The sequence below is a fragment of the Carcharhinus amblyrhynchos genome, chromosome 5 (genome assembly GCF_965287045.1).
Source record: "Carcharhinus amblyrhynchos chromosome 5, sCarAmb.v2.hapA, whole genome shotgun sequence".
Lineage (NCBI taxonomy): Eukaryota > Metazoa > Chordata > Chondrichthyes > Carcharhiniformes > Carcharhinidae > Carcharhinus > Carcharhinus amblyrhynchos.
The window spans coordinates 93,572,159-93,594,502 of NC_137328.1; the positions used below are offsets into that span (position 1 = coordinate 93,572,159).

At 41.5% G+C, this 22,344-nt stretch overlaps 1 protein-coding gene across 7 annotated transcripts in view; it reads right to left on the reverse strand.

Moving 5' to 3' along the window:
* The window catches only part of LOC145343183 (single-stranded DNA-binding protein 2), a 406,347-nt gene that overhangs the window by 340,977 nt on the left and 43,026 nt on the right, over positions 1-22,344 (reverse strand). The gene's annotated exons all lie outside the window — the stretch shown is intronic.

The following is a 22,344-nucleotide window of genomic DNA, read 5'->3' on the forward strand; positions in this document are numbered from 1 at the left end:
GGACCCTAACAACATTCCAGCAATAGTACCAATTTGTTATCCAAAATCTGCCACAATCCTAGCCAAACTGTTCCAGTACAGCTACAACGCTGGCACCTACCAAGAAGTGTGGAAAATTGCCGAGATACGTCCTATATAAAAAAAAAGGATAAATCCGACCCATCCAATTATCGTCCTGTCAGTTTACTCTTAATCATCAGTTATGGTGATGGAAGGGGTCATCTACAGTGCTATCAAGCAGCACTTGCTTATCAATAACCCCTTCACTGATGGCCCCAAGACCTTATTGCAGCCGTGGTTCAAATATGAGCAGAACTGAACTCCTGGGTGAGGTGAATAAGTGCTGGCATAGCTTGCAAAGATCATGATGTGGGTATGCCGGCGTTGGACTGGCGTAAACACAGTAAAAAGTCTGACAATAAATAGGTTGGACTAAAACCTGGTGTTGTCAGACTTTTTACATAGCTTGCAAAGGCCAGATCTCTTTTTTGTTTGTTTTTATTCCAATTCAATCAAATTAAGTCCAGTTCAGAGTCTCAACAAGTTGAGATATTCCCAATCCAAGCTGACAAGACAGGGTTCTCACCTCCTGCCTTGGGCTTGATCTACATGATCCACGCTGATTGGAGCGGGCACAGCTCCTCCCCCAAGGCTTGATTTCAATTGCATCTTAGCCAAAAGGCCGAGATGCCGTTTTTAAAAATTGCTTCAAATGAAGCTAAATTGTAACCTAATGACTTCAACCAAACACAGCATGTCGATACTACACTTGATCTTAGCCAATAAATTTTTTTAAAAATTAACTAGCCTTAAGCAACACAAAAAATCCACAACACTGAAAGTGGCCGTTGGTGCAATGGTACACACCAGTTGCAGGCATCTACACCAATCCCATTTCCCTGTCCTTTTCGTGCAGCTTGTCATATTTTCCTTCTCCTAACCCTTAATTTTCTTTCAAATAATGTCATAACCTTTGTTTAAATTTATTCTTATAGAAAAACATCTTATGTTCTACTAACCCTCTGTGATAAAAATTATTTATTTTGTCCTTTATTCTTTTCACAAAAAGTCCGAATACATCCCATTCCAGGGCTTCAGCAGAAAAATCAAGGCTGATACTCCAGTTCAGAATTGGGTGCTGCACTATCAGATGTACCATGTTACAGATGCAACGTTAAATCAAGGCCCGTCATCTCAGGTGGACATAGGTGCCATGGCATGAACAGCAGAAGAGTTACACCCAGTGTCCCTGTAATAGTGATTGCAGGCTATGGGTTAGGAAGTTCAAGATCCTGTCGCAGAGGGAGGGCCAAACCCCAGGCCACGGTGTTTGGAGATGAGCTTCGTTGGAATAATGGTGTTGAAGGCTGAGCTGTAGTCGATAAACAGGAGCCTGACATAGGTGTCTTTGTTTTAGGTGTTCCAGGTTTGAATGCAGGGCCAGGGAGATGGTATCTGTTGTGACAGTAGGTAAACTGTGGTGGATCCAGGCAATCTAGGAGGCCGAAATTGATTTGTGCCATGGTTAACTTTTTGAAGTACTTCATAATGATGGATGTCAGAGCCACTGGACAGTAGTCATTAAGGCACGCTGCCTGGCTTTTGTTTGGTACCGGGATGATGATGGTTGTCTTCTTGAAGCAGATAGGGACCTCAGATTGGTACAAAGAGAAGTTAAAGATGTCTGCCAACACCCCCGCCAGTTTGTCCACGTAGGATCTTAGTGCTCGTCTGGGTACCCCAACAGGGCGAGTCGCTTTCTGCAGGTTAACCTTCGAGAGGTGGCTGCTCTGATGTCTGCAATGGCAACCTCAGATACAGGTTCATCTGAGGTCACCATTGCAGACTGTTTTGTATAAAGTAATGTTTTATACAAATTTAATGTTACTGGTTTGCTTTGGACTTCAATGCTCTATGCATAAATCTCTTAATTCCAATTTACCTTTCTACCTGCAGTCCAAGATCCACGGCTGGGAGACTCTGGCATTGGAAAATTCGTGGGGTTCATGCATGTGTTCGTGCCCAGCTACCATCTCCCAGCGCCACATTTCTGATGGCGTCAGATCCGTGCCAGTAATCGGCAGAGAGGTGCAACAACCATATAAATGGTAATTTGCATATAAATTAAATGTGATTAGCAGGCCCATGGAGCACAGACTGGTACTGCCAAAGTGCCAATGTCTAGGGGACAATGCCCTGCTGCCCGACCCTTTGGAGGGGCTCCGATTGCACCCCCACTTCATTTCAGCCAGGTTGGTCTGGTAGTTCCATTAGTGGGGAGCTACTCTAAACCCTACTAGAGTGACCCACTCTGGCTGGAGGGCAGAGATGTTAGCAGGCCTGGAGACCCAAGGAGCAAAGTGCTAATGCCTAGGTGCATGTTAGTGCAGCCCATCAAGCAAAGGGAGTGCCAAGGGGCAGGGTATTTTTGGGAGGGGCCTAAGGGGCAATTGATTGGGGGGTTCCCACTGCCACTTTGTTTTGGGATCAGTAGGGGAAGCAGGGAGGGCAGTGAGTCAGCTTGCTGGGGGGGGTGCTCAGCACTGGGAGGGGGTTTGGTGGAAAATGTCTGGGTTGGGGATGACAGCAAGCCCTCATTGCGGGGCTGGTCAGCAATCAGGACGCACCGACAGATCGGCACATGCACGCTGATTTCAGCCTCTCTAGCGGGGATACCAGCCCCCTGGTTTACAATAATTTTCTTGCTGATGGCCTCGGCAGTGCACTGAGTTTGGGAGATTCTTCTCTGAACTCCCATTGAGAAAACAGAGTGAATTACTCCAGTTTTCACACGAGTTCGACACTTAGAATTTTTTGGGGAGAATTCTGCCTCACGAATCTAGGTCTCTGTTTCTCAAATCATTTATCTTCTTCCTTTTTTCTTATTTGCTCCAAATATAGTATTTCAAATTTCTTTGTATTTGTTGGTGCCTGTCACATACCTGGCAATCTTGCTATCCTATATCCTTTTTTACTTAGAACATTCCCTCAAAAGATGGGTAGGGTAAGATCTATATTGATTTGTATTATGCATGATCGAAGCAGCAGACCTTAGTAGGTCATACTCAAATAAATTGTGCGCCTGCAAAATATAAATAAAACGTAACTTGTCTCTCGGGGACAGTGACAATAAACTATAAGATTTAGTATCATTTGGGAATATCCCCAAGACAAGCAGCCAGATTCAGAACTTTGAAAAGGTTAATTTCAATGAAAGGAGATAACAATTAAGGCAAGTAGATTGGCAGAAGCTGTTCTTAAAATGACAAGAGAATCAGTAATGAAGTCACAATACTTTACATGCAGGATAAAAACATTCCTAATAACATTGAGCTTATACTAAATAAACATGAGCCTATATCAATGAACAAACAAACAAAAAGTGAGACAAAGGGAAAACGGCCAGTACAAATTCTCTAAACGTATTCACAAGGAAAGACTTCGGCACCGTATTTCTTCTGAAGAAATCCCAAGTAAAATCAATGACTTCAATATACCCAAGTTGGAAATCTTAAAAAAGATTAAATGGCCTCAAAATAAATAAATCCGCAGAAATAGATAGCACTGATATTAGTATGGTGGAAAATCAGTGAAGAGATTTGTGCAGCACGAGAGTCAATAAACTATGGGGAGATACGAGAAACTGGCTAATGTGATGTATTTATTCAAAAAGAATAAAAGATCAAATATAAACCTTATTTCCATTGCATGAGCAAGCATTGGATTTGATTAGCAGGAGTAAATTTAGAAATTGTTTGTTTAAGGTCAATAAAGAGTCAGAAAAAGAGGGTTACTCCTTGACTTCTTCAAGAAAATGACAACACAAGTGGACTTTGAAAAGCCCTATCCATTGTGTTTTCCCAAGAGTTCCAAAGCGTTTTGGTAAAGTTATCATTAAACTCAAAGCTGTGAAAATTCAGGGTAGGTACTAGAAATGGAGAAGAAATGATGAGTGCTCCGTACTGAAGTTATATCGTTTGGGTCGGGATAGAAGGGGTGCACTGAATAGAGTGCCTTAGGGCTCAATGATGGCACCATGGACATGTTTATTTTGTATAATGATCTGTATTCAGAAACTCAGTGCAAATTGATTAAACCTGCTGACGATATCAAACTAGGAGGAGCATTGAATTAGTAGTTGTATCTCATAAATTATAGAATTAGTTGCATAAAATATGCAAGTATCCAGAAGAACGGCAGCTGAAATTCATTGCAGGCAACACCTATACACCAGTGGGCAGTAGGCTAAATTTTCTTATTCCATTGGATGCAGGTTAGGAGCGATGAGGGCTGGTAATATAGCAGAATTAGGTGTCAGAAGGTTCAGGTGTCATGGCAGTGGGAATTGACAATGTGTCACAGTGGTGCAGGTTGCACCAATCAAATAACAGTTTTTACCAAATCACCAGGTAAACTCCACCTCATGGAGGCAAGAATCTGCTCCCAAAATGTAGGACACAGTTTTTTGTTTAAAGAGGGAAAACATATTTTCAGTTTCTTTCTGATCCACACCATTTTTAAGCAGCCTTTTGACAAGGCCTTGGGTGCAAAGCGCACAAGTATCTCTGAGGTCAGAATCAATAATGTGAGAACCACAGGAAAATTGTATTTTCTTCTGAACATTATTTTCAAATTTAATAAAAACACACCTCTCTGAAGAGTTTGTGACCGCTGCAGAAAGCCTGCTGAAGAATTGGCAACATTCTGAAAAGTAAGTGTAAAATGACAACATCAAGCATCACTACTGGATGCTGTTTCGTAATGTAAATTAGTCTTAATGCACTGATTCATCTTGGGGCTGTGATCAGCAAAAGTAAACTGACCAGCATTGTGGAAATGCTGACATGCATTAAGGCATATTTTCCATTGGAGAAAACGCTATAATGCATTCAGACCCGAACAAGACTCTGGCAAAATTCAGGAAGTTGGGTGTACTATGTTTTACTGAAACCTGATTAACTTGGACACTCAGATGTTACAATTGACATTGGTGGATTTGCTCTGCTATGCCAGGATAGATCTGTTACTGCTACAAATAAATCTGGAGGACAGTGCATCTGTATGTATGTGAATAAACGTTGCTGCCAGGGTTTCCAGTTTAAGAAACATATTTACTCTGCCAACAGTGAATTACTGTGTATGACTTTTAGGCCCTTGCTTTTATTACCTAAATTCAATCAATTATATGTTATTTTGGCCTATATTCAACCAGATGCACATGCAAAAGAGATGGCAGAAGTTGTTTATGAAACAGTCCAAGGTGTTCTCCAGATTTACTTAAGATCATCATTGGTAATATCAAGCACTGTAACTTGACTTTGAGGTAATTGTACCAGCTATGTTGTCAAGCCAACTCGAGAGAAAATACAGAATAAATGTTTTTGTTCCATTCTCGATTCTCAAGTTTTTCGTTTGATCAGAGATTGAAGATTCAGATCATGATTTTAGACATCTCTTCCCGAAATAGCAAAAAAGTTTGAAAACAGTGAAACCCAGTAGGAGAGTGGCTCAACTTTGTGTTACGTGGCTATTCAGGGTCTGCAAATTTGCTTTGCTAATCTTAAATTCATATATTTTTATGGAAGACAAAGACATAAGGGCACCAACATTGTAAACAATTATGTCATCTTTTATGAACAGCTTCATGTCCAGATTAGCTTATTTAAGATCCATCAAAATGAGGAATCCTGGATAACAAAGGACTTGAAAGCAATAATGAAGGAAAGACAAATGGTATTTAGTGCACCAGTTCAGCATAAACTAGCAAGTTGAGAAAGGAAATTCAGAACACAAAAGATGTGTAAGCAGATAAGCTGCATATCAAGTAATCCCAAAGATGTGTGGAAGCATATGAATAAAATGTCAGAATTCACATCAAAAAGTAAGATGATACCTTTTTTGTCCACAGACAATGCCTATGATGTCGCGAATTAATTTCATGGATTTTTTAGCCGACTTCTGAACAATGAATTTAAGGAACATGTGATTCTGCAGCAGGCTTCACTTTGTGAACTGCAAAGATCTGGTGTTACTATCAACAAATGAGAGGTAGACAAGCAATTCAAGCAAGTGAATCCATGGAAAGCACCAAATCAAATCAGCTGAAAGATTTTAAGCAATGTGTTCATCGGTTGGCAATTCCTTTTTCTCTTGGTCTTTTGGAAATTGTTTGACATGTTTTTTGCTGTTGGAAATCAGCTATCATCTTCCTGGTTGCTAAGAAGTTGCAACTTGCTGAGCTGAATGATTACCGAGCAGTTGCCCTTACATCAATAGTCGAAGTGTTTCAAGTATGTTGTACCAAAACATCTAAGATCCTTTTGCTCCACATGCTGATCTGTTATAGCTTTCTTGTCAATCTCATAAGTCAGTGGACACACCATTCTGACCTTGGTCCATCTGATGGATGGATTAAGCAATAATATGCTCATGCTACCTTTGTTGATTTCTCTTCAGCTTTTAATAAATACTATGCAATCATTCAACCTTGTTGAAAAATCAAAAAGCTTAGGTTTGAATTTTACTTCAGATCAGTGATTTCTTTCACAATTGGGAATAAATGGGTGTTAGTTGCTGGGATTTACCCAGAGCCTATGTTAACAAATACTCAGTTTTCCGCAAGTTAGGTACTATTGTATTTACTCTTCATCCTCTATAAATGATTGTCAATCGCAGTATAATAACATAACGATTCTGAAGTATGCTGATGATACGTACTTGCGAGTCTCATCCGAAATAACGAAATAAACAACAGGAATTCAGTGGAGAGGTTCATAAAATAGTGCAATTACAACTCTCTTAAACTGAATGAAAAAAATAAAATTAGTTATGGGCTTGCAGAAAAAGCTAGTTAGCGGTATTGTACCTGTGAAGATTCATGATGTGAAGATTGAAATAGTTACTAACTACAAATATCTAGGTGTCAAAGTAAATGATAAGTTGAATTGGAAGGAACAATGTATAGGTGTGGTAGCTAAGAGACCTGTATGATTATACCCCCTCAGAAAAGTTAAAATATTTTCGAGTAGATCCTACAATTACCAAACTCTTTTACACAGATGTAGTTGAGAATGCTTTCAATTTTGGATATCTCACCTGGCACTCTAATCTGAGTTAAGTAGGTTATTTTAAGGGTGCAGAAATTAGTGAATCAGACAGGAGTGATCTTTAATGAGTAGATCTCTCTTGGTGAAATCTATGCTCTACTTTTGTCAACATTCTTCGTATGTCATGAACAATAAAACATTGAGAGAAGACTGCAATCCCTCAGATGCAGGACAAACACCTGTTAAAAGTTCTTATAGATAAAAGCATTAAGAACAGTTTGACATATGAACAAGGATATACACTCAGGTGAAACATTGGAATAGTTTTTTAATCCACATTTTATTAAAGTTAGATCTCTGTAATTGGGTAATTTTCTTATTATTTATTTATATACAATTTTTTCAACCAATGAGCAATGTTATCCAAAATTATTTTATTTTCAGTATAAATTTCCATATGAATAATAAAGTTACATTGATTGGTTGATGATTGATTAAATCATTCATACAACAAAGCAGGAATAGATATCAGCATATTTAGAATTGAGGAATTTTCGTCTGTAGTAATAAAGGTCTTGCTTCTTCATGTTTTAAAAATAAATAATGCTAGCTGAAAATTTAATTTGCACTACTAAAAATGCAACATGTGACAGTATTGTTCAAATCTACAGTCTCAGTCTTTCCAGACTTTGGCCAGTATTTTACGACCTTGCTCGGGTAAGGCACATAAAATCCCACCCGAGGCCTACTGAGAATTCCATTCTCCGAGCTTCGCCTGCCCCAATTCTGGGGTCAGCTTGGCAGTAAAATTCCATCTTTCATCTGGCTCTAGAAATAAAATTTGAATTGTGTGACCCACTAAAACGATGCATCATAAAACCAAAACTCAGTGTCATACAAATTATATTACAGCTGAAGAACATTTAATGTGTGTGTGAACGGCAATTCTTCAAAATTGGAACGATCAACCATATCTCTGATTCCCCTAGTTTTACCCACTCCTTTTTCCTTAATAAGTACTTGTTCAATTACCTTTTCAGTAATGCTGAAGTCTGTTTCAATCAACAATATAATATTCCATGTTCAAAGTGGGAAAAACACTTATCATTGCCTCCTCTCTTTCAGCATTATTCCTCCAGCTATATCCTGCCTATCAATTCCAAAACAAGAGAAACAATCTTTCATTTTCAAAACTTTTCATAAAGTTCAAAAAGTGCTATTAGACATCCCCAAAGCTTTCCTGAGAAAATATTCATATTTTTGAATCTTTCAAAATTAGGACCTGACATTCCCCAGGAATCTTTTCAGTGCTCTTCCCATGACTCTAATCTACTTTACAATATGGAAAGATTAAATTGCATTCCAACTGTCGCCTAACCAATATCTAATACAAATTCTGTGTCAATTCCTTGCTTTAGTCTGTACTATATTTCAAGCATTTCCAAAAGTTAAGTAATTGAAACATAGAAAATAGTAGCAAGGGGTAGGTCACTCAGCCCTTCAAATGAGCATCCAGTCTGTTCCCATCTTCTTCCCCATATCCTTGGATCCCTTTTGCACTAAAAGCTATATCTAAGACCTTCTTAAAAACTACAATGTTTTGGCCTCAGCTACTTTCTGTAATAACAAATTTCACAGGCTTACCATTCTCTCGGTAAAGCAATTTCTCCTCATCTCAATCCTAAAGGTCAACCCCATACCCTCAGAGCGTGACCCCCTGGTTCTGGGCTCCCCGTCCATTGGAAATATCCTTCCTGCATCTACCCTGTCCAGTCCAATTAGAATTTTGCAGGTTATGAGTGGTATGAAACAGATTACAGTGAGAAGGGCAAATGTTAAAACTTGGTGTTGTAAAACTCTGCAAAGGCAAATTACTGAAAACCTATGGCCGTCAGAGCATACGAGAGAAAATCTGCCATGGAACATTCTCAAAAATATAAGGAAAATAAGCTGGGGTGTAAAATATCCAAATCTATTAAATTGAACTTGAAAAACACATGTACTCTCCCTCTCGATGGCACAGCCCTAAACGACTTACATGGATTTTAAAAAAAGCAATGAATTTCCTATTTAATCCATAAACAGAGTAGCCTGCAGTGGACAGAATTTTTAACATCAGATTTGAAGAACTACGCACTTCTTTTTTGCCTTTAAATTCTGTACACATCCCCCTTAAAGATTCTGATCTATACTAGTATTTCATGATTCAAGCCTGTTAAATAGTTTTCTACAATTGTATACTTTACGTTGCTAACCCTCCAGTCAGAAATATTCTTATAAAATATACTCTCCCAGAAGTTGTGTTCCACATCCATGTGTGCGCAATACCTTAGAACAACTTGTGAATGGTCTATGTAGTACTTTCAGGTTACCACACAGCCACACATACATGGTTAACAAGGAACATGCAGAGATCATTTGAAAGTTTATTTTCATACTCCTTTTTGCAGTTTTTGTTACTCCTTGCTGCACTTTGTATCTTTCCCAGGTGCCAGAATGCGTTATTATTTGCATTTTTCCAATTTTTTTTTCAGTTTTATGTTGTCCATGGCTATGTATTTTTGCAGGGTGAATGAATTCTAGCCCAATATAATGTGTTTTTTTAAATTTTACGCTAAATTCTTTTCTGAACATTTTAAAGTGATTTCCAATATTTTTCCTATTAACAAATTTGTGAAGTTTAACATGGACACTCTGTATCATCCCACTGAAGACACCATTCCCTAAATCTAAAAGAATTTTATAGCTATTTCTCATTTCTCCTTTTCGAATAACACATTGAACTCAAAGATATTATTTTCCCTCTTCAATAAATGTTTACACGCAAAATGTTAAACTATGAGATAAATCTGGCTCATTATACATCAATAAAATTTAACATGGCATACCTTCTTGTTATTTCTAAGACATTGTTGCACAAAATTATTCTGAACACACTACGGAAAATCACTATTTCTGACATGTGAAGAAATAGGAAATAACCAAAATTCAAGACAACAATGTTCACAGCAACACAAAATATTCTTCTCAAACAATTGGTCCTTCAGTTATTAAATAAACATTGAATGTAATTTTCCCAGGCCAGTAGAAGTGACTCAGGGGCAAGCAAGGGGAGCAATTCTTAGAAAGTGAAGCTGGGTCGAAATCTCAACATGATCCCACGCTCTTCCAACTTTGCCCAGGAAAGCCAAATTGGACACTCTTCCTTAACATGTGTTGGATAAGTAATTAAGTGCTTGTTGAAGTTCTTAAGAATTATGAAGCCCTTTGATGTTCCCAGCCAGGGTCACTGCAGTGCGTGTAGAGTAGGAGGAGCTTCTCAGGGCAACTAACAAGCTGGGAAGGCTTTGGTCAGCAATACTGAAGAGCTTCAGCCATAGTCATTTAGAGACTGCTGTTCACAGCTCTTTCTCTCCGAGTCCTTTCACTGCTCAGCAGTGATTGTCAAATGCTTGAAAAGATGTATCCTACCTAGCGATTCACTCACTTTCAGTTGTTCTGCCTCCTGCCAGCCTTCACCGCAGCACAGGCGATGCTTAAGCAACTCTATCATCCACCTCTGATGATCCAGGCTGAGGCAATGCCACCAGCAACTTTGACAGTAGTAGCAAGGGCAATATCAGGAGTAACAACATCAGCTGGCTTTTCCTTATACCCTTTTATTGGCCAGAGTCAGAGATTTACAGCATGGAAACAGGCCCTTCAGCCCAACTTGTCCATGCTGCCCTTTTTTTTAAAAACCCCAAAACTAGTCCCAATTGCCCACGCTTGGCCCATATCCCTCTATACCTATCTTACCCATGTAACTGTCTAAATGCATTTTAAAAGACAAAGCAGCTTGTTCCAAACACTCACCTTCCTCTGTGTGAAAAAATTGCCCCTCTGGACACTTTTGTATCTCTCCCTTCTCACCTGAAACCTATGCCCTCTAGTTTTAGACTCCCCTACCTTTGGGAAAAAATATTGACTATCTAGCTGATCTGTGTCCCTCATTATTTTATAGACCTCTATAAGATCACCCCTCAGCCTCCTACGCTCCAGAGAAAAAAAGTCCCAGTCTATCCAGCCTTTCTTTATAACCCAAACCATCAAATCCCGATTGCATCCTAGTAAATCTTTTCTGCAATCTTTCCAGTTAATAGGATCCTTTCTATAATAAAGTCACCAGAACTGCAGACACTATTCTAAGTGTGGCCTCACCAATGTCTTGTACAACTTCAACAAAACCCAGTTCCTTTATTCTATGTTCTGACCAATGAAACCAAGCATGCTGAATGCCTTCTTCACCATTCTGTCCACCTGTGACTCCACTTTCAAGAAGCTATGAACATGTACCCCTCTCTTTGTTCTGTAACTCTCTCCAATGCCCTACCATTAACTGAGTAAGTCCTGCCCTGGTTCAACCTACCAAAATGTATCACCTCGCATTTATCTAAATTAAACTCCATCTGCCACTCGTCAGCCCACTGGCCCAATTGATCAAGACCCTGTCATAATCCGAGATAACTTTCTTCACCGTCCACTATGCCACCAATCTTGGTGCCGTCTTACTAACCATACTTCCTAAATTCTCATCAAAATCATTAATATAAATGACAAATAACAGCGGACCCAGCATTGATCCCTGAGGCATGCCACTGGTCACAGGCCTCCAGGCCAACAACCCTCTACAAACACCCACTGGCTTCTTCTGTCATCATGTCAATTTTGTATCCATTTTTCTATCTCACCCTGGATCCTGTGAGATCTAACCTTATGCAACAAGCTACCATGTGGTACCTTGTCAAAGGCCTTGCTAAAGTCCACGTAGACAACATCAACTGAACTGCCCTCATCTACCTTCTTGGTTACCTTTAAAAAACTCAATCAAATTTGTGAGACATGATTTTCCATGCTGATTGTCCCTAATGCCTGTTGATCCTGTCTCTGAAAACACCTTCCAACAGCTTACCCACCACAGCTATGAGGCTCACGAGCCTGTAGTTCCAGGCTTTTTCCTGCAATCCTTTTTAAACAAAGGCACAACATTTGCCACCCTCCAATCTTCAGGCACCTCGCCTTGATTATCGATGATTCAAATATTTCTACTCAGGGACCTGAAATTTTCTCCCTAGCCTCCCACAATGTTCTGGGATACACTTTGTCAGATCCCAGGGATTTATCTATCTTGATGCGCTTTAAAACTTCCAACATTAACTCATCTGTAATATGTACATTCCTCAAGACATCACAATTTATTTCCCCAAGTTCGCTAAAATCCATGCTTTTCTCAACAGTAAAAACTGATGAAAAATATTCATTTAGGATCTCACCCATCTCTTGTGGATCCGTGCAATCTCGTGTCCCCTTTCTGCCCTCCTGATTTCTCTCTTAACTGGATTCCTGCATCCCCTATACTCTTAAAGAATTTCACTTGATCCCAGCTGCCTATGCATGTCATGTGCCTCCTTCTTCTTCTTGACCAGGACTTCAATATCCCGTGTCCAGGATTCCCTACTTCTACCAGCCTTGTCCTTCACTCTAAGAGGCATGTGCTTACTCTGAACCCTGGTTAACACACTTTTGAAAGCCTCCCACTTACCAGACGTCCCTTTGCCTTCCCACAGACTTCCCCAATTAACTTTTGAAAATTCCTGCCTAATGCCATCAAAATTGGCCTAGTCCCAATTTAGAATATTAACATCTGAACCAGACCCATCATTCTCTATAGCTACCTTAAAACTAACAGAATTGTGGTCACTGGTCTCAAAGTGATCAGTAAGCACTGAGGCTGGGGGCGAGCTGGGGGTCAGGGCAAGGCTAGCTAAGAAGAAGAGCATTCTAGGGGAGAGTGACCTGAGTGGGCCTGGAGGTCTGGAGTGCATCTGCTTCAATGCGAGGAGCGTAACGGGTAAGACAGACAAACTTAGGACCTTAATGCTTACGAGGAATTTGGATGTGGTTGCAGTGACGGAGACTTGGTTAAAAGGAGGAGAGGACTGGCAGCTGAATATTCTGGGGTATAAGTGTTTTAGGCAAGACAAAGGAGGGGCTAAAAGAAGTAGGGGAGTAGCAATATTAGTCAGGGGACATATTACAGCGGTGCAGGGGGTGGACAATTTAGTGGGGTCATGTAATGAGTCGCTGTGGGTGGAGCTCAGAAACAGGAAGGGTGCAATCACTATACTGGGGGTATACTACAGGCCACCCAACAGCCCACAGGAAATGGAGGAATGGATAAGTAAGGAGATTCTGGATAGGTGCAGAAAAAATAGGGTTGTTGTAGTGGGAGACTTTAATTTCCCTGGTATAGACTGGAAAGCGCTTAGGGCTGGGGGTCTGGACAGGGAGGAATTTGTAAAATGTGTACTGGAAAGTTATTTGGAACAGTATGTAGATAGCCCAACTAGAGAGGGGGCTATACTGAACCTAGCTCTGGGAAATGAGCCCGGTCAGGTCGTCAAAGTTTTAGTAGGGGGACATGTGGCAAATAGTAACCACAATTCTGTTAACTTTAGGATAGTAATGGACAAGGATGAGTGTTGTCCTATGGGTAGGGTGCTAAACTGGGGGAAGGCTAACTATAGCTGGATTAGACAGGAATTGGTGGCTGTTGATTGGGAGAGGCTGTTCGAGGGTAAGTCCACGTCTGGCATGTGGGAGTCTTTTAAGCAACAGTTGATCAGGCTGCAGGACAGGCATGTGCCTGTAAAAAAAGGAAGGATAGGAAAGGTAGGATTGGAAAGCCATGGATAACCAGGGAAATTGAGGATCGGATCAAAAAAGAGGCGTACGTTAGGTCCAGGCAACTGAAAACAGATGGAGCTCTGGAGGAATACAGAGAGAGTAGGAAAGAACTCAAATGGGGAGTTAGAAGGGCAATAAGAGGTCACGAAATGTTCTTGGCAGACAGGATTAAGGAGAATCCTAATTTATTCATATGTTAGGAACAAAAGAGTTGTCTGGGAAAAAAAAAATCGGCCCTCTCAGGGACAAAGGAGGGGAATTATGCTTAGAACCCAAGGGAATAGGAGATCCTAAATGAATACTTTGCATTAGTATTCACAAAGGAGAGGAACGTGTTGACTGGGAGAGGGAGGTGTTGACTTGTTAGAGAGAATCTCCATTACAAGGGTGGAAGTGTTCGGTTTTTTAGGGAACATTAAAACTGACAAATCCCCAGGGCCTGATGGCATCTATCCTAGACTGCGCAGGGAGGCAAGAGATGAAATTGCTGGGCCTCTGACGGAAATCTTCATCTCTTCATTGGACGCAAGTGGAGGATTGGAGGATAGCAAATGTGGTACTGTTATTTAAGAAGGGTAGCCGGGATAACCCGGGTAATTATAGGCCGGTGAGCTTGACGTCTGTGGTAGGGAAATTGTTGGAGAGGATTCTGAGAGATAGGATGTATGCACGTTTAGAACGGAACAATCTCATTAGTGACAGACATGGTTTTGTAAGAAGGAGGTCGTGCCTTACAAATTTAGTGGAGTTTTTTGAGGAGGTGACAAAAACGGTTGATGAAGGAAGGGCTGTGGATGTCATCTATATGGATTTCAGTAAGGCTTTTGACGAAGTCCCTCATGACAGATTGGTTAAGAAGGTTAAGGCTCATGGGATACAAGGAGAGATGGCTAGATGGGTAGAGAACTGGCTTGGCCACATGAGGCAGAGGGTAGCAGTAGAAGGGTCTTTTTCCAGCTAGAGGTCTGTGACCAGTGGTGTTCCGCAGGGCTCTGTACTGGGACCTCTGCTATTTGTGATTTATATAAATGATTTGGAAGAAGGTGTAACTGGTGTTATTAGCAAGTTTGCGGATGACACGAAGATGGCTGGACTTGCGGATAGCGATGAACGCTGTCGGACAATACAGCAAGATATAAATAGGCTGGAAAATTGGGCGGGGAAATGGCAGATGGAATTTAATCCAGATAAATGCGAAGTGATGCATTTTGGAAGAACTAATGTAGGAGGGAGTTATACAATAAATGGCAGAGCCATCAAGAGTATAGAAACACAGAGGGACCTAGGTGTGCAAGTTCACAAATCCTTGAAGGTGGCAACACAGGTGGAGAAGGCGGTGAAGAAGGCATATGGTATGTTTGCCTTTGTAGGACGGGGTATACAGTATAAAAGCTGCAGTCTGATGTTGCAGCTATATAGAACATTGGTTAGACCACATTTGGAGTGCTGCGTCCAGTTCTGGTCGCCGCACTATCAGAAGGACATGGAGGCTTTAGAGAGAGTGCACAGAAGGTTTACCAGGATGTTGCCTGGTATGGAGGGTCTTAGCTATGAGGAGAGATTGGGTAATCTGGGGTTATTCTCCCTGGAAAGACAGAGAATGAGGGGAGACCTAATAGAGGTGTACAAAATCATGAAGGGTATAGATAGGGTGAACAGTGGGGAGCTTTTTCCCAGGTCGGAGGTGATGATCACGAGGGGTCACAGGCTCAAGGTGAGAGGGGCGAGGTATAACTCTGATATCAGAGGGATGTCTTTTTACACAGAGGGTGGTGGGGGCCTAGAATGCACTGCCAAGTAGGGTGGTGGAGGCAGACACACTGGCATCATTTAAGACTTACCTGGATAGTCACATGAGCAGACTGGGAATGGAGGGATACAAACGAATGGTCTAGTCGGACCGATGAGCAGCACAGGCTTGGAGGGCCGAAGGGCCTGTTTCCGGTGCTGTACTGTTCTTTGTTCTTTGATCTTTGATCCCTCAATAGCACTTCTGTCAGCTGCCCTTCCTTGACCTCTTCTTGGGAAATAAGTTTTGCTCCCTCTCTAGTCGGGCCATCCAAGGGAATCCAATGGGATCATACCAGGAAGGAAAATACCCCAACAAAAGGCCTACAGGCAGAGAGGATCATCTCTTGCAACATGCTGAACACCAGCGCTTCAGGAGGCTCAGGCTCTCACGGCAGATTTGTGCTGACACATGCAGCCTCCTCAAACTATATTTCCTTCCCAGTGTAACAGGTGAGCATTTGTGTATCTCAGCCACACCTTCCTGCACTATCCCTATATCCCTTAATTCCTTTGGTATCTAAAAATCTATCCATCTGTCTTGAATATAGTTTTTTTTCATCATTTCACTGGATGTGGACGTCACAGCGTAGGCAAGCATTTATTGTCCAAGATTTACAACATAACGTCCACATTCTCAAAAGGTTGAGAATTCCAGCGACTCACAACCCTTTGAGTGAAGGGATTTCTCCTCAGCTCAGCTCTAAATGACCAAACTCTTATTCTGAGACAGTCATCCCTGGCTCTAGACTTCCTAGCCAGAGAAAGCTTTTACCCTGTCAAGCATTTAAATGTTTCATTATGATTTTTCTCCCCAAAAGGCACATGCGAGGACACACCAGTCATGAAATACTTGTCATTTTTAGCAGTCTCACAACATGTGACCCATCCAATATCTATGACCTTATTAAGGTAAACGCTTCATATATTTTGTTCCGAAGAGATGCAAATGACCCTTGTATACCTGGCCAGGCAGTTCGCACATGTGGGAGGTAGCTTGTTCCTATACTTTGGCATCCCAGAATCTGAGTTCCTCATTTAGATTCTTTGTAAGACATATTCCCCACTAGCAAGTGTGATCTGCAGCGAAGCGATTATTTGAGATGGACACTTTCACAGACCAAGTAGAAAGAAAGTTGGAGGTGACTCAACCTGAGCTACTTTTTCCACTTCTAGAAGATCCAGGGGTGAATTTTATGTGCAGGAATTGGGACTGCTGCCATTCTGCTCATGTGTAAATTTTGCATTGTGACATCCAGTTTTGAACCTGATTTCAATACGCTAATCTAGCACAATACAGATGTTGGGTGGCACTGACATCAGAATTCCATCCACCATTTTAAAACAAATTAAGAAGCTATTAAAACTCGCTAAAAAAGTTAATGACCTCAGTTTTGCATGGCTCATGCCATAATGTGTTGGGTGTACGAGGAAGACGATTGATTTCAGTTACTTTTTTTGGTCAAGAAATGTTGCAAAGGTGGCTGTAAAGTTAGAGGCACTGTGGCTGACTTCACCAGACCAAGGCTGGGAGACCTTGCTAGTGCTGGCAGTTTTGTTTTCATTCATTTTAGTCCTGCATTTGGGCTTTTCCTGAAGTAAGATCGAAAACCAACATTTTGTAGTACAGGATTGTGCTGAGCATTGTTGTTCCCAAATGGGAATCTACATTCAGTGGGAGGCTCCTTCTCCAGAGAAGGAGAAAGAGGAGAGCTGGTGACCAGGGATAGTTGTGTCCTGTGGGTCCAGCAAGGTAGGCAACCTGCTGCAGAGCAGGGGCCAGTGCAGGAAAGGCAGCAGGCAGGTAGATGGAGGAGAAGGCAGTATCCTGACAATAGAGTCTATTGGAGAAGAATGGCATACAAAGCACCAGTGCCTCTAAAGACTCTGGTTTCCAGGAAGACAATCTCATCAGTCTGTGACATGCTGGCTGATGCATTCAATTGTGTAGGTGGGCACTTGATGCCTCTGGCCTTGAAGGTCACAGTGCCCCTGAATTTTTCGTCACAGGCTCCTTCCAGGCTTCAGCTTTCTCCCCGCTGGCTGCACACCACTGCATCAACGTAATGGCTGATACCCTGTTTGGCCCTGTAGGTGAATTCGTCTAATTTACTGACCACAATGTCCATTAGGCTGAAGGAGGCAGAGACTTTGGCAGTATTGCTGATTTTCTAAAGGTGTGGGGCATAATAGTCTGCACACATGTGGCCAATGAAGTACCTTCTGAACAGCTGGGGTCATTCAAAAACAGAAAGGGATATTCTTCCCGTAACATGCAGCTGGTACATGAACGCAGCATATAGGTCTGTGCACAGTATCTGGGCAGCAGCCACAATGCCTACATACTAGGCAATTCCTAGATACATAAGAACATAAGAAATAGGAGCAGGAGTAGGCCATCTGGCCCTTCGAGCCTGCCCCGCCATTCAATAAGATCATGGCTGATCTGTCGTGGCTCAGTTCCACTTTCCGGCCCTCTCCCCATAACCCTTAATCCCCTCTCTTATCAAAAACCCATCAACCCGCTTCTTGAAAATATTTAGCGAGGCAGCCTCCACCACTTCAACGGGTAGAGAATTCCAGAGATTCACCACCCTTTGAGTGAAGAAGTTCCTCCTCAACTCCGTTCTAAACCGCCTCCCCTTTATCTTGAGGCTGTGCCCCCTAGTCCTACTGTCTTTTTTGAGCGGGAAGAGTCTCTCCACCTCTATCCTATCCATCCCATTCATCATCTTATACGTCTCAATGAGATCTCCCCTCATTCTTCTAAACTCTAACGAGTACAAGCCTAGTTTATTCAGCCTCTCCTCATAGCTCAACCCCCTCAACTCTGGTATCAGCCTAGTAAACCTCCTCTGCACTCCCTCCAAGGCCAAAATATCTTTGCGCAGGTGCGGCGCCCAAAACTGCACACAGTACTCCAGCTGCGGCCTCACCAATGCCCTATACAGCTGCAGCAAGACCTCCCTACTTTTATATTCAATCCCCTTTGCTATGAAGGCCAGCATCCCATTCGCCTTCCTGACCACCTGCTGGAATATTTTGTGGGTCGCAAGCTTTGGATGGCTGCCTTCTGAGGAAGTTGCAGATGTGGGTGACAAAGGAAGAGGGTATTTGCTTAACTGTGGTTGAATATCATGCTTTTTCCACATATGAACATGCACAACTATGGAAGTCGGTTGGTGTCTCAATAAAAGGTCAATGTCTTCAAGGGAAGAAAAAGAACTGGCAGAAAAATGGAGAAGAAAAATATTTCACTATAACTTGTTCGATCTTCACTGCAGCATTTTAAGATTTTTGATACAATAATGCTATTTATTTTACTTTGTGAAGTGCTTGAAGGCTGCTAAAATCAGAGTGCTGTGATTGGTCTGTCAGCAGAAGTTCAAGTTTGCACTGTTCTCACCCGCGAGACTGGTGGTAGGTAATCCAAACTTCTCCAACTCACTGGTAGCCATTGGCACTTTGTCCTTTGAGCAGTACCAGGGGGCCCAAGCTGGCAATGCCTCAGGGGCACATCCTCTCCCGCCATCTGACCCCAAGTCTCCTGGCCTGCTGGGCTATAAGAGTAGCAGTGGGATAGAAGGAAATCCAAACTTTTGGAAATAAAAGCCCAACACATGTTTTGTTTTCCCCATTGCTTTCTGTACCTGCATGTCAACATTCTATGGTTTATGCACAAGGATAATAAAGTCCCTCTGAATACCAAAATGTTTTGATCCCTCACAGTTTAAATCTTTTTCTACCAAAGTGGATAACTTCACATTTCCCTGCATTATATCCCACCAGCCACCCCTCTGATACTACCTATATCTTTTTGCAATGTCTTTGTGTCCTTGCAGCTTACTTTCTCACCTAACTGCATTGTCAGCAAATTTGGATACATTACACAAGTTAATGAGCATTTATTCTACTCAGCTTCTTCAGATGGACTACCATCTTTTTTCAATAAATACATTGTTTAATTGGTGCCCTAAACAGCTTTCTTAGACAAACGTGGGAGCTGATGCTCTTCAGTTATAAAATCTTAGTTATTTTAAATCATTTTTTTACTTTTGTAGCTTAGCAATCAATTCAAGTACACAACAAAAGTCGCACTTAATCTGATTATAAACTTCCTTACAGATTTTTCACAAAACAGCAATTAGCTTTCACACTTAAAAATCACAACCTGCCAATCATGTCTGGAGGACCGTACATAAATCAATACTGTTTGTAATTCAACAAACACAACTGTTTATATGTAACTGTTAGCATAAAAATCTAATTAAACAAACACAAAATCAAAGCATAGCCTTCTGGCTCTCTCAATGTTAATCGTTAAAAAAAATTATAGGATCCATTTTGATTCTGGTTACAATTTTTTTCAAAAACAAGAAAACAGTTATTTCAAGTTCTCTCATATGATGAATGTCACGGCTGCCTTCAGGACATCAATGAAGTGGCCATATTTCTACGTAAGCCGAATCAGTGAATGGCAGCAGACTATTTGATCATGGGCCAGATTGGGTATTACAGCCAAGACCGACCTCGTCCCTAATCAGCACACTTCATGACACAAGGCATCCGCACCATGCATCCTGACTGTATGTTTGCTGTATTTAGCTACTGGGTTACTGAGGACAATTTTTGCTGTTCCATCTGTCCAGCAGAGATTAACTAACTCAAAACAGGGTGGAATCCAACCTAGGGCCTTCTTGCCTGTATCAGACACATCGAATCAACCTATATTAATTCATTGTTGTGATTATGGCCACATCACTGATCAAAACTTTCTGTTCCTGAAGCTGAACATGAACTTGTTTCTCAATTCCAAATTTCTCAGCTGTGAATCCTCTGAAAGTCTTGCAGCACATTGAAACATTGTCATGGCTGAAAAAAGTTGAGGATATCATCATGTAATTTTTGCTGCTTCTTAGTTTTCTATATTGCATCCGTACCAGACACAAAAATGAATGCTTTATACTTTGTCTGTTTGCCACTGGTAGCCTGAAATTAAACTTAGACCCACTGCTACACTGCAGCATGCCCAATTATTCAATATTTGCTAAGCCCAGGCAACCATGTACACCTGGGCGCAGCCCTGGGAAAATCACCTTTAGAGGAAAAGGGAGGCAACTGAATTTGCAAATGAAATTGTTTAACATGTGCTGAAGTTTATTTATATTTTTAAAGTTAAAGTTTATTTATTCATCACAAGTAAGGCTTACATTAACACTACAATGAAGTTGCTGTGAAATTCCTCTAGTCGCCACACTCTGGTACCTGTTCAGGTCAATGCACCTAACCAGCACATCTTTCAAACTGTGGGAGGAAACCGGAGCATCCAGAAGAATCCCACGCTGACACGAGGAGAATGTGCAAGCTTCACACAGACAGTGACCCAAGCCCAGGAATCAAATCTGGATCCCTGACGCTGTGAGGCAGCAATGCTAACCACTGTGCCACATGCCACCCATTTGGAAATGAACTAACTAAATTAAAACCCCATTGCTATCCATTCTTAATTTTTAAAGGAAAATATGTTTTATCAGATTCTTACTTCCCCTATTTAAAAAAGAATGTATTTGTCCGGAGGCTATGGTACTAACTGTTAACAGTTAGCATTCCTATGTAACATAACTGTCAAAATTTATTGGCATGTAGTGATAGATGCTGCAAACCAACCCACAACCAACAGATCAGATTTAATTTCTGCAGTTCTGCCACATCCAGTGGTAAATGATGGTGAACCATTAAGCTAACAGGAGTAGGAGATTCCACAGATATCTCCATCCTAAATATGGAACAGCTCAGTACATCAGCGCAACAAAGTGCATTCGTCTTCAGCCAGAAGTGGCAGGAGGATGATGCATCTCAACTTCCTCCTGAGGTCCCCAGCATCATAAGCCTGCTGGGAATATCCAATGCCAGTGCAGTCATTGAGCACAAAAGATTGCAGCCGACAATATTCCAGCAATAATACCGACGACTTGTGCTCCAGAGCATGCCGTGCCCCGAGCCAAGCTGCTCCAGTTCAGCTATCAAACTGGCATCTAACTGGCAATTTGGAAAACTCTCCAGGGTTGTCCTGTCCAGGGCAAATCCAACCTGACAAATTACCGTTCCATTGCTCTTGATCATAAGGCGGAGGGTGTCACCATCAATGCTATCAAGCAACACCTACTCAGGAAAAAACCAGCTAACTGATACTAAATTTGGGTTTCACCAGGGCAACTCAATTCCTGACCTCATTACAGCCTTGATCCAAACATGGACATAGGAGCAGAGCTCTCAAAGTGGAAGTGAATCCCTGACATCAAGGCAGCATTCGACCAAATGTGGCATCAAGGAGCCCTATTAGTCAATGGGAATTTGCAGAAAACTCTCCACTGGTTGGAGTCATACCTAGCACAAAGGATCGTGATAGAAGAAGGTCAACAATTTCAGTTTTGGGACACCATTGCAGGAGTTCCTCAGGATAGTGCCCTAGTCCCAACCATTCAGTGGTCCAGTGAATATCCTCCCCAAAGCACTCACTGTTAAACAAAAGAGGGAACCTACATCACCAGCATTCTTTAACAGGCCAGCTATCCAAGGGGAAATGCTTTTAGTTTACTGTTGATAGGGCCAAGTTTGTGGAAGTATCGTGGTGACTTTTGGAGGAGTTGTGGTAACTAGCTTTTTTTAAAAAAAACAAATTCCAGTTAAATTCTATTTCCAAAAATGGAGCATCACAAACGTTTGCTTCTTCCAGGTGAAGGCAATAATAAGTTGTTCAACAAATGCTGATTTTCATTTCGTA